This window comes from Montipora capricornis, chromosome 13, assembly GCF_036669925.1.
Source record: "Montipora capricornis isolate CH-2021 chromosome 13, ASM3666992v2, whole genome shotgun sequence".
Classification (NCBI taxonomy): domain Eukaryota; kingdom Metazoa; phylum Cnidaria; class Anthozoa; order Scleractinia; family Acroporidae; genus Montipora; species Montipora capricornis.
The window spans coordinates 45,806,206-45,823,705 of NC_090895.1; the positions used below are offsets into that span (position 1 = coordinate 45,806,206).

Sequence of the window (17,500 nt, forward strand, 5' to 3'; positions counted from 1 at the left end):
TAATCGTGTTTTGCCTTGCTTTAGGTTTCCAATAAGATCAAATTCAACTTTCTAGCTGAAATTTGAGGGGATATATACATTTACAAACGGCCTCAAAGCTTTCACGCGAATTTTTCCCGCAAAATGGAGTTAAATACACGCACTGCTTTACAGAACTTTTTTAAACGCCAAATAGATGGCAGACTTTCAAAATTGGTCTGAATTAAAAGCATGGGAAATATACAGTCTGAATGTGTTAAAATCGAGCAGATTAAAAACAAATTGTTCCCGGCATTTGCTAAAGAGTCTGTGATAATTTTTCAAGCAGTCAACATGCAAATTATGGTGTTGTAGGGACGTAATACTATCCCTTGTCAGAATGATAACTGAAAAACGAAACAAAGTTTGGCCAAAGCTTAGTAATATCTCTAAAGTAGACAGTTTTGCAATTTTTATGATATATAATGTATTGTTTTTTGTCTACAGCAAACGTTTGAAGACACGAACGAAATTTCCTGTAGTGTTAAGTCAATAGTGTTACCAACGTTCGAAAAAGCATAATTTAAGGTAAACGCAAGTACCTGATTTTCTCGAGTAAATGGTATCTACGGTAAATAGTTTTTATGTAATCGTGTTTTGCCTTGCGTTAGCTTTCCAATAAGATCAAATTAATCTTTCTAGCCGAAAATTGAGGGGATATAAACTTTTACAAACGGACTCAAAGATTTCACACGATTTTTTCCCGCAAAATGGAGTTAAATACACGCAATGCTTTACAGAACGATTGCAAACGCCAAATAGATGGCAGACTTTCAAAATGGTCTCATTTAAAAGCATGGGAAATATACAGTCCGTATGTGTTAAAACCGGGAAGATTAAAAACAATTTGTTCCCGGCATTCGCTAAGAAGTCTCGAATGAATTTTTGAAGCAGTCATCATGCAAACTATGGTGTTGTAGAAACGTACTACTATCCCTTGTCGAAATGATAACTAAAAAACAAAAAAAGGTTTGGCCGAAGCATAACAATGTCTCTAAAGTAGACAGTTTTGCCATTTCTATGATGTGTAATGTATTGTTTTTTGTCTGCGGCAAAAGTTTGAAGACACGAACAAAGTTTCCTGTACTGTTAAGTTAATGGTGTTACCAACGTTCGAAAAGGCATATAACTTTAGTTGAACGCGCGTACGTGATTTTCTCGAGAACATGATATCTACGATAAATAATTTTTGTGTAATCGTGTTTGCCTTGCTTTAGCTTTCCAATAAGATCAAATTCAATTTTCTAGCCGAAAATTGAGCGGATATAATCCTTTACAAACGGCCTCAAAGATTTCACGCGAATTTTTCCGGCAAAATTGAGCTAAATACACGCACTGCTTTACAGAACAATTACAAACGCCAAATAGATGGCAGACTTTCAAAATGGTCTCATTTAAAAGCGTGGGAGATATACAGTCTGTATGTGTTAAAGTCGGGCAGATTAAAAACAATTTGTTCCCGGCATTCGCTAAGAAGTCTATGATATTTTTTGAAGCAGTCAACGTGGAAATTATGGTGTTTTAGGGACGTATTACTATCCCTTGTCAGAATGATAACTTAAAAACGAAACAAAGTTTGGCCAAAGCTTAATAATATCTCTAAAGTAAACAGTTTTGCGATTTTTATGATGTATAATGTATTGTTTTTTGTCAGCGGCAAAAGTTTGAAGACACGAACGACGTTTCCTGTACTGTTAAGTTAATAGTGTTACCAACGTTCGAAAAAGCATAATTTAAGGTGAAAGCGCGCACCTGATTTTATCGAGTAAATGATGTCTACGGTAAATTGTTTTTGTGTAATCGTGTTTTGCCTTGTTTTAGCTTTCCAGTAACATCAAAAAAAACTTTCTAGCCGAAAATTGAGGGATATAAACTTATACAAACGGCCTCAAAGATTTAACGCGAATTTTTCCCTCAAAATGGAGTTAAATACACGCACTGCTTTACAGAACGATTTCAAACGCCATATAGATGGCAGACTTTCAAAATCGGTCTCTTTTAAGATTGAATGTCCGTAAAAATCAAGGAACCTTTGAATTCCGTGGCAAACCTTGAAAAATCGATTTCGCTCATCATAATGATACCATTTTAATCCATACCTGTTTTTGAGTGAGAAGTGGGAGCTTTAACAATGTTCGGAACTACACTTACGTAAACGGCCACAGCAGAATATAAACATGACGAACGTTACAGGATACGCAATGGTAGACCAAAGTGCTCCTTTTTCTCAGGGACGGCGGAGCTAGGGGGACTGCCCATGAAGAAAAAATAGAGGAAAAAAAAAATCATAAAGCATAAAAAGAGAAAACTAACAGAAGGAAAAAGTTGCATTTCCGATCTTCAAGATTTCAAAGTTTTCTTGCTGAGAATTTTCTTCAGGGAACCTCCTACAAGTTAGCGGCTCTTGCTTGTTAGCCCCCTTTCCCCTCCCCCCCCCCCCCCCCCACAATACATAATATGCTCCGTCGTCCCTGTTTTTAGCTCTTCACAGACCTAATGAAGTCATCAATAAATATGTTACCAAGCAAAAATTTAAGTCGGAAAATTTGCGGTCCGTGAAGAAACACTAATTTGTGGTGGTGGAAACACAAAGCATGTGAGGGTGGCAGCGTATGATCTAAGGCAATAATTTACCTAAATGGTGGGATGAGTGCTTCGGCAAGATTGATAAAATGTTGGTGAGAAAATGAAACAATTAGCCAATATCAAAAATACCATAATATTCTTTGTTTGTCCCTCCAGTAGGATAGTAGCCAAAACGCCGGGTCAGGGGCCGGGGTTGGGGTGTCTTTTTTCCTTAAGTTTTTTTGTTTCAATTTTTGTCGTTATTCTGCTGTAATGTTATATCCGAATGTTCGGTATTTTTCCTTCATTTGTTTTGGCTACTACACTCCAAAAGTTTGCATAGGAATTGTTTTTATTTCCACTTGGGAATTATAATGGTTCCAAGAGACACTGGAAAAAATGCTTATGCAAAATTTGGAGGGACAAACAAAGAGTAATATGATATTTTTGATATTGGCTAATTGATATTGTATTTACTCCATTAGGTGCTGTCCTAAAAATAAACGCCAGGTCTCGTCGGAAAGCCGGTGTATTTTGCTCCAAAGTCACACTTCTTCTCTTTCAAAACTGTGAACAATTAGTTAAGCCTCCTTTTCACTGAGAACTGTGAGAGGTCTTAATAAACTAAATATGCGTCGCTTCTTAATAGGCCTTTTTCGATGTATTAAAATTCAGCTTGATAGTGAGGACAAAGACAAAGGAAAGTGGATGATATGTAAATATTTTCACATTCATTCCAACGTGTTTCTATTGCTGTTGTCCTCACTGCCTCTCGTCTCGCCTTCTTCCCCACTCGGCCATACCACCCTTGTTACACCTTCTTCTCTACACGGCCAACGCCATACCGCCCTTTCGAGTTCGCGATGACTAAGCGCTCGTCCTAGTGACCCTTAGAGAAAAACCCGGCTGCCAGCAGACTATACGCTAAGAGACTTTACTATATCTCGGCATGACCTGCATATTCCTCAAAAGAAGGCATTAAAAATCATGATAAAAATGAAAATACATAGATCAATAGAAAAATAGGTCTCATAGATCAATAGAAAAATACATAGATCAAAAATAGTAAAAGTATACCTCTATTTGACTAAACTGAGTTTTAAGTATCTTACCAGATCCGGGCTGAACAAAAACATCAGTCTTACGAAATACCACTTCCGATTCATGTTTTCCTAGTCCTCTGTCTCCTTTTGGCCAGGTTTTATTGCGGCCTTTTCCGTGGTTGGATAAATCAAGGGGTATTCTGCATCTTGTAGCTCCTCTTGTCCATCCAATCCCCAGCTTTCCACGATGGCGCGGACTTACGGTCATGCTTTCTAAATTACCTGGCATTTTGAAAATTGCTGCTCGACACAATATTAGTTCCACCTCATTTACGGGAACAGTAAACGAGTATGACGAGAGATGATTTTCAATATCTTTTGAACATGCGCTCAATGGAACAACCTGGATATCTTTCTTTCCATCTTTACTGTCGGAACCACAGATTCCTCCAGTTATCGTCTTGAATGAACCGCAGACCTCCATAACTATAAAGAGCGGCTCTCAAACTGATACCTAGTTAATAAACCGCATTCAACGAAGTCCATCAAGGGAGTCCGTTAATTTAACTTGTCAATCAGTAAGGACTATACGAGTGTTTTGTCTAAATCAGTTTTGTCCCTTGTGTATTGATGACATCATTATGTCAGTGAAAAGCTAAAAACAGGGACGACGGAGCATATTTTGTATTGTGGGGGGGGGGGGGGGGAAGGGGGCTAACAAGCAAGAGCCGCTAACTTGTAGGGGGTTCCCTGAAGGAAATTTTGAAATCTTGAAGCTCGGAAATGCAACTTTTTCCTTCTGTTAGTTTTCTCTTTTTATGCTTTATGAGTTTTTTTTCCTCTATTTTTTCTTCATGGGCAGTCCCCCTAGCTCCGCCGTCCCTGAGAAAAAGGAGCACTTCGGTCTACCATTGGGTATCCTGTGGTTGTTGTGTTGACAAACGTTCGTCATGTTTATTTCCGAACATTGTTAAAGCTCCCACTTCTCACTAAAAAACAGGTATGGATTAAAATGGTATCATTTTACTTTCTGCACTTTATTTAAAGCGGTCTCATCTATTTTCTTATCAAATCAAAGACGGATATCGGCCTGCTGTGTTTTGACCCGAAAGGTCACAAGAATGCATTTTAACGACATTTTAAGCGCTCGAGGCGTCACGCAAAAGTAATTGCCCAGAGATTTCTCTCTATCAGACGAAAGACCTTTGTTTCAACATTCGATGGCCGAAGTTTCAAAGGGTTTAAAGGTAGAGCACATTCTCTGTAAGATATTTCGTAAGACCCAGTTTTAGTGACAAAAAATATAGGCGCCAAGAATAAAATTATTTGGAAACTATAGAATGTCTTAAATGCACTCAAACTTAGCCAAACGACAATTAAGAGATTGCTCAGTTAGGATTAGGAGGAATATTTTATGAGGGATGCTTCAGTTGACCTCACAAGACCGTCAAAATGAAGAGACAAATCGCTTGTCCGAGCGGCATTTTCGGCGGTGTTCGGTAATTTGCATTTTTCTCCAAAATAAATCAATAATAACCAAAACTAACTACACCATGCTTCTTGGTACACGTTACTCTTTTCATTGAACTTGGAAGTATGAGCAAAATCGTTTTTTCAAGGTTTGCCATCTGATGTTGGATTTTTACGGACATCCACTCTTAAAAGCATGAGAAATATACAGTCTGTATGTGTTAAAATCGGGCAGCTTAAAAACAATTTGTTCCCGGCATTCGCTAAAGAGTCTATGGTAATTTTTGAAGCAGTCAACATGCAAATTATGGTGTTGTAATACGAATTACTTTCCCTTGTCACAATGATAACTAAAAAACGAAAAAAAATTTAACCAAAGCTTAATAATATCTCTAAAGTAGACAGTTTTGCGATTTCTTTGATGTATAATGTATTGTTTTTTGTCTTCGGCAAAAGTTTGAAGACACGAACGAAGTTTCCTGTACTGTTAAGTTAATAGTGTTACCAACGTTCGAAAAAGCATAATTTAAGGTGAACGCGCGTACCTGATTTTCTCGAATAAATGATATCTACGGTAAATAGTTTTTGTGTAATCGTTTTTGGCCTTGCTTTGGCTTTCCAATAAGATCAAATTCAACTTTCTAGCTGAAAATTGAGGGGATGTAAACCTTTACAAACGGTTTCAAAGATTTCACGCGAATTTTTTCGGCAAAATGGAGTTAAATACACGCACTGCTTTGCAGAACAATTTCAAACGCCAAATAGATGGCAGACTTTCAAAATTGGTCTCATTTAAAAGCATGGGAAATATAAAGTCTGTATGTGTTAAAATCCGTCAGATTAAAATCAATTTGTTCCCGGCATTCGCTAAGAAGTCTATGATAATTTTTGAAGGAGCCAACATGCAAATTATGGTGTTGTAGGGACGTATTACTAGTCCTTGTCAGAATGATAACTGAAAAACGAAAGAAAGTTTGGCCAAAGCTTAATAATATCTCTAAAGTAAACAGTTTTGCAATTTCTATGATGTATAATGTATTGTTTTTTGTCTTCGGCAAAAGTTTGAAGACACGAACGACGTTTCCTGTACTGTTAAGTTAATAGTGTTACCAACGTTCGAAAAAGCATAATTTAAGGTAAACGCGCGTACCTGATTTTCTCGAGTAAATGATATTTAGGATAAATAGTTTTTGTGTATTCGTGTTTTGCTTTCGTTTAGCTTTCCAATAAGATCAAATTCAACTTTCTAGCTGAAATTTGAGGGGATATAAACCTTTACAAACGGCCTCAAAGATTCGCTGTGGCTATATGGCCGGTAACCGGTCAAGGTTTTGAAAATACTAAATGGCCGGCAGTCCGGTATAGTCAAGCGATCCTGAAATACTTTATAGATCTGGGGCCGGTTCCTGAAAGGAGGGATAAACTATACCAGGTATAACAGTTATTCCAGGGATAAATCTGATATTCTAGGAATAACTATACCAGGAATAAAAATGAGTTCCTGGAAGCATTATTTATTCTTGGAATAGCTATTCCAAGGATAAGTCTGGTATTCTAGGAATAAATCGTCCAGCAAAGGGGATTCCCACATGACAAACAGGTTTTGGCGGGAAATTGAGTGCAATGCGCGCGGGATGCCTGTGGTTAAAGCACTGTGATGGGAGTGAAGGTCGAAATTTTTCTGTATCTGTGTAAACATGGATCCAGAAGAGCATGCCGGAAACAGTGCCGAAAAAAGAAAAAGGAAACCTAATTTTACTACCAGAGAGTTAACAATAATTACAGAAAACGTGGAGGCAAATAAAGGCATCTTGCAAAGCAAGTTTACCGACAATGTTACGAATAAAACCAAAACTGAAACATGGAAAGCCATTACAGAGAAGGTTAATGCCGTTGGTGTAGCCAGCAGAACCATCTACGAAGTAAAACAGAAATGGAAAGGACTTTTCAGCATAGCCAAGAAGGAGTTTAGCCAACAAAAAAAGGCGCAAAGGAAGACGGGTGGTGGACCGGCACCGGGCGAGCCCTCCGACACGAATAAAATGATTGTCGAAGTTTATGACAACACGCCCGGTTTTTCGGGAATAACAGGAGGTTTTGAGTCCGGTGAGTACCGCTTTTACCATTATTTCACATGAGGGTTGACCTACCGTAACTGAAAACTTGTGAAAAATTTTTTTTCAGTATTTTAAGTCATGTGACTAAAATAGACATGTTTTGACGACGTGACACGGAACGCCTGGCGGATCGATTTTCGCTCTCGGCCATTTTGTTTTCTTGCGTTGAAGTAAAGGGAGAAGCAATGGCAACGTAGTAATAAGGTAACCCTTATCTAAACGTGAGTTAGACCTGTTTTCTTTAATTAACGGGGAAAAGTTGCAATTAAGCAACCGAATATCCTTTGGATAAAAAAAAAAATGACTGCACGTTGTGGGACGATCCGGTTGAAATGGAACATCATCTGCTATGTTAGAAGTTAATACTCGTGCATTTATGAATGAGGAGTTGATAAAAGGGTTTAATATGCAGCCGTACCTTTCAACTACCTCCCGGTTGACATAAAATCATGTCCTAACTCCAAAAAACGTGCAAGATACTTTTGACATAATGAAAAACCGAGCCTTGAAAGAAGTCTTGAAACTTAGTCCATGTGTAATTTTTTTTAGTGTACTGATTTATGTATTGTTAAGTTTGGTACAATTTAACCTGATCGCAGGTAGGGGAAATAAAAAAAGGATCAGCTGACCATATAATTGTTTTCACTACGTAATTGTAAATCCTTTTTGCCTGATTGAATTATTTGGCGCCTCTCATTTGCATATACATATAATTACTTGTATTACTTGTACAGTGTGTTGCCCAGTTTGCAGCCACTTAAGTTTTTGAATACTATAACCACTTCCAGGAGAAAGTAAACTGACCAAAACTTTAACTTTTGTATCTATTGTAATCTAATATTTCATGTTTGGTAGTAATTTGGTTTGTAACATACAGCTATGAGTAATGACAGTAACGAATCAGGGGATGAACATCTTAGTTGCCTCCAAGTTACAACGTATTGAAACCAGTCGTTAAAACATTGAGTTCAAATAATACACATCTATGTGTACAAGATACATTTTCCTGTGTGTAACAAAGGAGATGTCCCTAAGAAACTTCTTATCCTTAACCTTTCTTGTTGTCTTAGGAGATGTGATAGCAGAAGCTCTCCCTGCTGTAGCTGCCCAAGCAGACATGCTTGAAACAATTGACATGGCAGCCCTTGAGGCAGGAGGGCTAGATTGTAGTACTGTGACTGACCCACCCAGGATAAAGGAGCCAGAACAAGTGCGAGGGGCGAAGAGAAAGAAGAAAACTTGAGCTAGAAATCAACCAGCTGGAGATGTCTCTCAGTTATACAACATAAATAGTTTATGTTGTATAGCTGATACAATGCCAGCTTGTTAATTTCTATCTCAATCATTGTCCTGAAAGGCTTCAGTTTGGAAAGTGAAAGTGTTTTGTGGATATTTATTCAAAATTAATATCACTGGTGGTGCATTTACCAAACAGCTCAAATGGAGAAAATTATGTGATTACTTGTTTAAAAATTTTACAGTCATGCATTGTTTGTTTGCATTCCATTCTTGTCATTTTTGACCTGGATATTGAAAATTATTGATATTGCCTCCAATTTATCTTCAATTGGTGCAATAATTCTAGAAAATAATCACACCCCAATCATGGAAGGGAGTCTTTATATGAACCCCCCATTCATCTAGAGTTTTCTGATTAATGTTTCTTCAGACAGTTTATTTGGCAAATTCTGTCAGCACTGCCCATCCCCCTCTCAGGAATCTCAGTTAAAAACCCTTAGAGGATATGGTTGTTTTCTGGAATCACAGATTGTGATAAAAAATTATTGAATGTATACTGCATATTAAATATTGACATTTACCGAAAAACATGTTTACTTGTATTTTTCTCCTTGTTTGTGATGCTGTATGTTTTAAACATTAACCTCATTTCATGTTTCAATTTGACTGTTTTTTTAATTCAAATACAATAGGGGAAGCTTAGCCTGCATGCAGCTGGTTTGATTTCAGGGAAATATACCATTTTACAGTTGTCAGTGAAAACAGGGCTGGGGGTGCCCTTTTTTGATACAAACCTATCTACTTTCTTTTGTAAATTCATGTTTTTCTTCTGCTAACTAGTCTTTAATCAGCATAATTTCCATAAGAAAAGCAGGTAGGTTTGTATGAAAACATGGTCCTGACCCAGCCTTGCGGGTCTATTAGTGGTATTAACTGGTTGTGTCCAGGCTAAGGAAGCTCAAAATCCAGAATTCTAAGAGAAATAATAGTTAAATCATTTGTGAGCATTACTTCTGAATATAACAGTGGGTATGAGTATTATTGAGGAAAAATAAAATATCTGGGAAAAGTTTATTTATTTAAGGTCTGTCTGATTTAAAAAGTAAGGTATGAGTCAAAAGCATCATCATGAACCTAGCAGTTTATCCTTCCCTTTTTTCATTTTTGTATCTTTTCATTTGGTACCTGTACATGTAAACATAGTAGAGGCTAACTATGATGTAAACAATAAGAGAATTTCAAAGAACTTCATATCATGTACGGCACAACAGCAATATGGTGAAACATTCAGGAGTAATGTTCACAAATGTAATCTCTAATTTTCAACCCATCTTCAGGGCCATCATATGGGGGCACATCTGGTTGGTCATTTTCAAGCAGGGTTTCTCCTGGATCATACACGTCATTTCGAAGGATTGCAATATTATGCAGAACTGCACAGGCTCCTACGAGCTGCGAAACCTTGACGGGATCCATTCGTATTTCAGAGTGCATGAGATGGAATCTTCTCTTAAGGATTCCAAATGACTGCTCAATTTTCACTCTGGTTTTGCCTAAAGCCTCATTGAAAGCCTCCTGGTGCTGTGTACTGTGGTGGGGGTAGGGTGTCATTATAAAAGGCTTACAGCCTTATATCCACTATCACCAATCAGGAAGCCATCTTCCAAGTCCTTTATCTCATCATTTAGCTTGTCATAGATAAGGCTGTCTTGGAAGATAAAGGAATCGTGTGCATTCCCAGGCCACTTTGCCACCACATTGGTGAACATACCTAAAATGATAGTGAACAATTTTATGTAGTAATGATTTTCTCTCCACTTGGTACTCCCTTGTGCTTGCTTGTAAATTATTAATTATTATATTATTGTTGCACTAATGTGGCATTTGTTGTTATAATATACACATAGTAACAATATTAGAGGTGATGCTTTGCTTTATCAATATTTTGATTATGAGATTCACTTTTGTACCCAGAGGTAAAATCTGTGAAATGCCCATGATTTTAGGCAAAAAGGGACGTAAACCTAGGAACATTACCTGTATTTTCGCTACACTATCCAGGGTAATTCATTTTTAAGATTTTTTTTTTTAAGCCATACCCCAACTGCAGAAGTCTTTTCTCAATTTTCAAAAAAATTAATGATCTATGAAGATTAAAAGTCGATTTTTTGAGGTACAATTCAGATAAAATATTTTTCACTGAAATTTTGTACCACAATGCACGTAAAACTGATTGTATGGGCTCTTTGACCCCAGTACCCCTCTGTGTGACTCACCTTTATGATTACAAATCGCTTGTACGTTCAGAGAATGATATCCTTTTCGATTCACGAAGTCGTTTTCATTGACACCTGGCGCTTGAATGCGGATGTGTGTGCAGTCAATGCACCCGATTACACCCGGGTAGCCGTTCTTGGCGAAGAAGGCCTGTTTGATCACAGTTTTCCTGTCCTCATCCGGCCTAACAATGAACATATGTTGACGGCGCACTAGAGCCTGTGATACTGAAGTTATGCAGCGTGAGACCGTGGATTTTGGTAGCCCGAATGTATTGCCGATTACCTCCAGGAAACTTCCAGATGCGAAGAAACGTAAGGCTACAAGAACTTGAACAAGTGGCGAAAGTGCGTGATTACGAGCGGTGTTTCTCGCTAGATCATCGGACAACAAATCGACAAGGTAATTTATGGAGTCTCTACCAAAACGGAATCTCGACTTGACGTCGTTCTCGCTTAAGTAGTCATCCAAACGTGCATTAAAAAGCCTAAAACGCCGCGGTCTGGCGCGTCTTGCATCAGCAAGACGACCAAACAGCAACATGTCGGCCATCTTGTTTTTGCAGATTTATCCCTGGAATTGCGATTTATTACCACCTCGAAAGGTGTAATAAATTTATCCCAGATTTATTCCCTGAATAGCGCTATTCCTTCTTTCAGGAACAGAATTTATTCCGAGGATAAAGTTATGCCTGAAATAAGGCACATTTATCCCTGGAATAGAGTTATTATACCTTTCAGGAACCCGGCCCTGAAGTCTAGCGTGTAACTTCATACACACCCAGGAAAGCCATTTTATTTGTCTTTTTTACACGAGTACATGTACGGAAATTACTAATACTAATAACTTTATTTATCCTGGTAAAAAGACCGGTCAGTCAGTCAAAATGAACTAAGTATTGATCTTACAAATATGATTGGCTCCATCCATGTTCACCAAGTAGATAAATGTTTTGACCTTAAACTGTGCAAGTGTTCTTAGCTCACGTATCTCTCGTGGGAGTTCGTTTCAGGCACTTGCAGCCAAGAACTTAAATGAAGTCTGACCACATTTGGTCTTACAGACCATTCCAACAGAATGTTGTACATCTCTCGGAAAATCTGTCTATGAAACTAGAGGCGTGAATTAACAGCAATATTCTTATTGACACACAGAAAACGTAATATTTCTCGTAAGGTTTCATATAAAAACTTCTAAACATGATGTTGCATGCGCAACGCTGTATGTTTCGCGAAACCTACCAACTAGCGGGTTAGGTTCCCTTGACTGGTATTCTGAATCCTGCTACTATGTTCAAAACTCACACGTAAATATAACCTCTTGATTCAAATCTCAAAGTAACTGGTCACGCGTGGCGTAGAAAAACTCTAAATTCATGGTTCTTAACCTATCAGTATTAATTATGATTATAATAATCTGATGGGATCGTTGACCAATCCAAGTAAAGAGCAGTGATCTAAACCATTTTCTCAAAAATCAGTAATGCGACCCTGATTCTTGAAATCAAATAAGTATTTATTGTAATGTTTTTTGTAGCCCCTCCCCTGTTTTATTTCGCAAATTTGATGCCAAAGTCCAAAAAAAGTTCCTTGGTTCTTCACTAAAGATGGTAAAACAAAGTCATTTCTGACACCCACCGAAAGAGAATTGGAGCTTCTAAAGACTTAGCCAATGGTACGCAATATATAGGTATTCTTACGTGGTCGAAATTACTACCGTAGTCGTCGCCAGACACATGCTTTTAGTACTGTCATGGTTTAAGCGACGAAACTTTTAACGAAAGGAAAGAGAGAATGGGGCGAGAGAATACACCGCTGTTCCACAGATACTGTCTTTTCATAATAACTTTCCATTTCTCGCAGTGTACCCTGTGGATCGATGTTATTCACGAACAGAGAACTCATTTCAAACCATTTATAGATAATATTACACCCTAGCAATCTAGCAAAGAAAATTTCTACCTTAAAATAACCACTGTTTGACCGTGCAAAGGTGAAGGTAAAGGTAAAGTTAAGGCGCTAAGTTTAGCTTGAAACCACTTATAATTATCATTGAAACAGGGCTATCTCTGGCAGTTGGTTCTCTCGATTCATTCTCTCTTGTAAATAATCATGCGTATTTCACTCTGCACGATGTGCAGAACCAGTTTCGGTTCTTTGGTCGCTTTTTTAACGAGGTGCATTTAAAATGCGACCAAAGAAGGCATCGCAATCAATGCTATCTTCACATTCGTCGTTTATCACTTTTGTGCAAACGGAACAAACAAAGTCTATGGAGTTCTTCTCCCTACTTGATTTTAAAACCAAGAACCATGCATTTCTATCAAAGTATTTTTGAACTCGATGGATGTCCACCATTTCATCATCCCTGATAGTATCTGATATTCTTCCAACTGGCAAAACATCCTCTTTGTTAAGTAATCGTTTACCCGCTATGGCTTCACCCACGGCTTGTGACGTTGACAGAGAGCTCAGGATCATTCGGTCTTTTTCGATCGGACTGAGTTTCTTGAAGGAAATTAGCTTATTCTGACTTTCTGTTTTCTTCTTTTTCTTCGGGAGGCCAATTACGGTCACTTCTGCTCCCTTCGGATGGCCTCTTTTTAGAATTTTGGGTGGCATCTTTATTTGGGAAAAATCAGGTGACTTAATGCCTTTTCTCGGATCGACATGTGTTGACACGGAGTTCTCCTTTAAAATGTTTTCCTTATTTTCATTCTGAATACTGACTTCATTCACCAGTTCATCGTCTGCTCCCAGCTCTCTTTCACCGGCGTTTCCTGTCGGCTTGTCTTCCTCTACCTGTTCTACCGAGATGTAATTTTCATGGCGAGTTTCACTAGGGTCCTCTGTTTCCTGGTCGGCTTCTGTTTGTGTGTGTCCCACTTCCTGGACAATTACGTCGCGCCCAAGTTTCCAGCTCCTAGCCAAAGACTCCAAAACTTCATGTCGTCTTTTGAAGGTAGACATACCACCCTCACTGACAAGTGAGGCAAGAACTTGTGCTATTTTTAATCCTTTTTTGAACTTTTGGGACTGTGTAAGAGTGGTTCTTTTTTCTTCAATGACCGGGACATACTCAACACAATGTTCCAGATCGTCGTTGTGGAGAACAGGGAGTGCCGGGCTCAGACGGTTTGTTGTTAAATAGAAATCCATTGTCCAACGCTTATGCACTAAGGTTTCATCAAAAGCTGGAAGAGTGACAAGCTCGCGAACTTTGAAAATGTGTTTGCAGGGAAGGGACATGCGCGTAAAGAAGGAGCACTGGCAATGACTGGTTGAAGCAAGAAGTGGTTCCTGATTCTTTTTTCGTGACCCACAAAGAATGAACTCACTGTTACTCTTTTGTGACAAAACCTCGACTTTAGCCACAGATCCATACTGTCCACGAACGAAATTAAATGCATACGGTGTAAGAGTTTTTGAATATTCCTGGAGATCTTTGCAAAGATGTTCAAATTCAGTCTGCCTTCGCACGATTGTCATCACGTAATGATGGTTTCGTTCCTCTCGGAAGCATCGTAGCACTGACATGAATTCTGTGCAAAACTGCAGCAAACTTGCGTACCTCGAACAAACACTTTTGAACTTGCTGAAGGTGGATTCCAGTCTGTTGTTGGTGGTTTCACCTAAATTCAAATGTTTGTCTTTGAAGCAAGCTACCCATTGCTCTCGTATGGGATGCCAGTTCTCCATGAAATAATCGATGACACTTCTGAAATTCGTTTGTTTTAGTTCATCAAGATGTTTTTCGTATTCGCCTTCACTCTTACAATGTGCCAAGGAGGACAGAATTTCGAGTACTCGTAGTCTCTCCGCAGATGTAATGCCCATCTTCTCGCATGTTATTTCTCGTCTGAAGGATCTTAAGGTGTGATAAAGGCAGATACTTAAACTTGCGGCAGGAAAGCGGGCTTTAAACACGTCTCGTTCTGTGAAATCATTGTCTGACATTACAACTTTTGTTTCATTCCAAGAAGGATTATGCTTTTTGAATAAGTCCACCGTTGCCTGTATCACCTCTTTTGTCTCTTCTGCTACAATGAACATGGCCACAACCTCGCTAAGTCCATCACCGTCAATGCCCATAAGCAAATAAACAGGCATTCGAAGATCTAATAGTTTATACGTCGCATCTACTAGGAGAATTTCTGGGAAATGGGTATAGATGTTTTGCATGTGAGCGTCTTGGTAGAATAGTCCTTTGAAATTATTCTCCTCGTCAACAACAACATCTGTGCAACAACCTGGTTGTTTCTTCAAATAGCCTATGACATCTTCAAGATCATTCTTCTGAATATTTTTCTTTGAATTTTGTTTTATATTTGAGATGTCCTTTAATGTAACCTTTTTTCCAGTAGCAGTCTCAATCTTCTGTTGAAGAAGTTTGGGATTGGCCTGAAGCTTGATGGCATCCACGATGTCATTTGTAACCTCCTTACTTCGTGCAGCTCGTTGTCGAGGAAGGCGCTCATAAATTTGTTTTTGGAGAGCATGGTTGTGTGTTGTTGAAATGCGATTCACTTGCAGATATTTCCCATCTTCCGAAAGGGTTATATGGACTTCGAAAGGGCAGCCTTGGCGAAATGATTTTGTCTTTCGCTTCCTGTTCACTCTTGTTTCCACATTCCTTCCTCCAAATTTGCAGCTTAAATGTAGTGAATAGTACGTGAGATTAGGGTTTGCAATAGAAACCCTCTTTGGAACACGCTTCGAGGCGGCGGTAAGTGTCCTGACGTCTCTTTTCCACAACTCACAGAAGTTACTATCTTCATACACCCGTTTGGCCGTTTCAAGTTCTTCAAGGGTATGGAATTTTTGCCCTATAAAGAACACATTATTTTTCATCACAACATTTCTCACGACACCTTCTCCATAACCTTCTCCCTCCTCCAATGGCATCCAACCGGAACACTGAGGCACTGAGGCATAACCATCATTAACGCTCTCACGACTCTTGTAATCATTGTCGAGGTAAATGTGGTCAAAGTTTATTTCATCTTTCTGTCTTCTCTCTTGAATGGGAACAACCTCCACATCCCCTGGGATTACAACGTTCTCCGAAAAAAGGCAGCAATTCTCCTTGTCATCTTCGAATTTTTTATCACCGACGGTGTTTTCAATCATGGACATTTCATCGATGGTTTCTCGTAACTGCTTTTGGTTTCCAACATTCAGCATTCCATCAACAGCTCTTTTACTTGAATAACCTAATGCATTCCCTGTACATATACTTTCCTCCTCATTTTCGGAGATTTCCGCTTGGTTCTTCTCTTCTTCCTTTAGCACGCCTTCTGTGTTTCCTTTATTCTCCCACACTGGATACTTCATTCTCAGCAACGGAGCGGTCTGCAAATGCTTGGAAATTTCATCGATCTCTTTATGGAAAGGTCGCGTACTTTCTTTTTTTAGCTTTCTGTCTTCACAATGCTTATGGAACATATCTTCACCGTCTTCCATTTCACAACCAATGTTTTCTTTTTTTGAACTATTGGCAACATCATCTGACGATCTGTCATCTTTTTTATGAATCATATCTTCACCAGCTGCCATTTGAAATCCAACATTTTCTTCTTTTAAACCATTTACATCATCATTCCATGAACTATCATTTTTTCTCCAGAGGGAGCCATTATGTTTGTACCTGGCACTGATGCTCTGACCGTGTTTTCTTGGCGCAGCATCGACTGTTGTCATATTGTTGTTAAGACGTCCTTGTCTTCTCTGGGTATTTACATTCTTCACTTTCCTGCCCCGTGGGACTTTTATCCGGTCGTCATCACACTTCTTCTTGCGGTTGGCAACGTCTCCCGGTTTCTTGCTTCTCGCGGAGGGTGGCATTCTGTTGTTTTCCTCTAGATTTGACTTTGAGTTCCCTCTGGGTTCTACTGTTACTGTGTTGTGCTGGTAAAATTCTACACACCCATCGTTGGAAATCGTGGCATCATAAGGAATCTTATCTTCATCATCTACCTTTTTGCATCCAAGTTTTTCTTGCATTGAACCATGGGAACAAGAAGCTTCCCGCGTCGAATTCTTGTTAGTTTTTCCTTGGTTATCCACCTTCTTTCTTTTCTTGCCGTACTGCAATGTAATCCACCCTTCGGAAAGGTTCTGAATTCTGCTGGCGTCATCCTTAGAACAGGAATCCCCTGATGGTGACTCTCCGTTGTTGTTCTTCACATTTTCCTGGTTTTTGTCAGCATGACCATCGTCTGGAATGGTCACCTCGCCCAGAAATCGGCGACGGAAAGTGAAATTGTGATCTCGCAGTTGGCGTTTAACCTCCTCTCTCGTTATTCCAAGAATAGAGAGATTAATTGAATCGGTTAAAAGCCAAGAAATGATAGAGCATCTTAGAAAGTCGGAGTAAACAGTAGGTTTCAGCAACCATTCCAAGCTGGTGGGAATTTCGGCATTCCGGTTGAGGAATACGTTTCTCCATAGGTAAGGGGCAACACAAGCGATTCCTGCAAGTACTGCAGCAGCGACTCCACAGACATTAGCACAGGTTTGAACTGGGATGTTTTTTAGGCAAGTGTTACAACAGGAATGACTTTGGCCAAAACTTTCAATGTGAGCTGGCACGATGCCGCTTACAGGCTTGGGTGCCATATCCCCCTGTTCGTAGATGGCTGTAACAAAGGGGGCAACTGCGTTCTTTAAATTTTCGGGCATCCCCCAACAAGAGGTATCAATATAATACCATTTGTTGACCGTTAGGTTAACATATAGTAATGTCCAGTGATTGCCTTGATGCCACGGCTTG

At 39.0% G+C, this 17,500-nt stretch overlaps 1 protein-coding gene and 1 pseudogene across 1 annotated transcript in view; one reads left to right on the forward strand and one right to left on the reverse strand.

Moving 5' to 3' along the window:
- Positions 1–17,500, forward strand: part of LOC138030896 (dedicator of cytokinesis protein 9-like) — a 658,601-nt gene that overhangs the window by 143,132 nt on the left and 497,969 nt on the right. The window lies entirely within an intron of this gene.
- LOC138029554 (putative nuclease HARBI1) lies at positions 9,740–11,281 on the reverse strand (annotated as a pseudogene).